The 2,010-nt window shown below is 36.6% G+C and overlaps 1 long non-coding RNA gene across 2 annotated transcripts; it reads right to left on the reverse strand.

Annotated features, from left to right (window-relative positions):
• Positions 1–210: 210 nt before the first annotated feature.
• LOC117626162 lies at positions 211–1,802 on the reverse strand. Of its 2 annotated transcripts, none has more exons than XR_004585505.1 (2): positions 1,717–1,802; positions 211–621 (listed from the first exon to the last, which is right to left on the reverse strand). It is a non-coding gene; the product is annotated as an uncharacterized LOC117626162 (long non-coding RNA). The 2 variants fall into 2 exon arrangements; XR_004585506.1 differs by lacking the exon at positions 1,717–1,802 and adding an exon at positions 791–831.
• Positions 1,803–2,010: the final 208 nt, after the last annotated feature.

Genomic DNA, 2,010 nt, shown 5'->3' on the forward strand with positions numbered 1-2,010 from the left:
GTTTTGATTTAGAACAAGTTTGTTATGTTTGTCCTGTCTTGGCATTTGAACTTATTCTGATATTTGGCATCTCTGCCTTCTTAAGGTGTTGAAGTATTACATTCAATGTAAATATTACTTGCATTTCAAGCCACGAAGTCATTTATCATGATGCATACTTTCCAGTAAGCTCTCTCCATGTCAGAACATGATGAAGAATGCACAATGATGTTAATAATGCAGAACCTCATACAAACTTCATAGAATTTTGGGTCATATAAAAAAGATTTTTGGGGAAAAATAATACATAATTTTTCATAGTATAGGATTTCCTTCCCATCACTATGAACCTCAGCAATGGTTGGTTCTCAATGTTCACTTCCTGCCTACCATGCCCACCTTCACTACTTTGACTACCGCTAGAACCTTTTTCACTAGAATTTGATCCCTTCTTCTTTGCACCTTTTTCACTAGAACATCATCTGGGCTGTGAGCTTCCTCTTTGTTAACTTTTGGCCTGTAGAAGAAGAATATTTCCCAGCTCTCTTGCCATTTCATTTGTCACAAACAAACCAACATGAAATGAACACGTACCAACAGTTTTTGGTACAACCTAACCATATAATCCAATCACAATTCTACCTGCAAATGTAAAAGTGAAAATAGAAGTTATAGATACTGATATTAGATGCATGCCACTATACTCTTACAGAAGCTGCAAGCATCATTACTCAAAGAATAAACCACTTCAAATAGAAGTCAGATGTCAACCACCAAAGATCCCTCACTACCCGCACCCACCTACACTTACATTTTGGTATCTGTTTTAAGCAAACCTGCACATTGTATCTGGAAATTACAAATCTCACATTAGGCTAGATAACAAAACCCACAACTAGTAACAATGTTTCAAGAAACAAAATGCTTAAATATGAAATGTATTATGACAATGAAAATAGCTAGACTCATAGACATGAGCTACATAGGCAAGCACTCTCGATATATAACATAATAATAGCATTTACACAGTTTGACCAACACACAAGGCTCCATTCATAAGCAGTTGTTCAACATTTAGGACAGCATCCCCATCTAACCACCACTCTTAACCATTTCACCATTTAACATATTCCAAATTATTAGTACCCAATAAAGCATTCATTAAATAGTGTATCTGTGGACAAAGAATAAAGCATTCATCCCTATGTATATAAGGGTGATTAGCTTTTGATACACACCCCAAAAACGTCTTTGTACACCCAAAAATTCCCAGAATTGCTTTTGTAGCCAAGTGTCCAAAGACATAGCTTGAAAATAGGATCAATTTAAAAGGCAAGATGGGAATTAACTTCTGATGAACCAAAATGCTGGAGGTATGCTTCAGCCAAATCAACCTTCTTCCTTCTCTTTTTCTTGAATTTTTTTTTGAAACCAAATGAATTGCATAATTGGTATATAATTATCACAAATTAATCTTTTAAAAGCTTCTTGTGCGTTGGCTCCAACACCAGCAACCAAAAAGGGGGGGAAAATTATGAAGTAGAGCCTGGCTCACCTCACGAACCAGTGGCCAACGAGCGAAATATATGCAGGGGCTGAGTTTTTGTAATTATATACCCATTACACAATCCATTTGATAATTATATAACCAAGATGAAGCGGCTGAGTTTTTCAGACGATGCTCAAAACCCAGCAATCAAAAAGCAGAAAAAACAATGAAGAGCAGAGGGTGCTTACCTGATGAACCAGCAGCCACCGAGCGAACTAGAAAAACAAACCATATGAAGGGGCTGAGTTTCGTAGAGCAGAGAAGACGAAACGGCATGCAAAGTGTTTTTGTCAAACGTGTATTCTAATATAATATTTTTTAATTAAAGAGAGTTAACAGAGTTAAACTCCTGTTAAGTTAGAGTCCACATGTCACAAAACTAGGGTGGAAACATGGGGGCACATGAACTTTGGTAACAGAAAAATCAGACTCATATCAGACAGGCAGCACTCAATCAAAAAGAAGGCTTTTTTACACGGTGA

This window comes from Prunus dulcis, chromosome 4 (genome assembly GCF_902201215.1).
Source record: "Prunus dulcis chromosome 4, ALMONDv2, whole genome shotgun sequence".
NCBI classification, from domain to species: Eukaryota; Viridiplantae; Streptophyta; class Magnoliopsida; order Rosales; family Rosaceae; genus Prunus; species Prunus dulcis.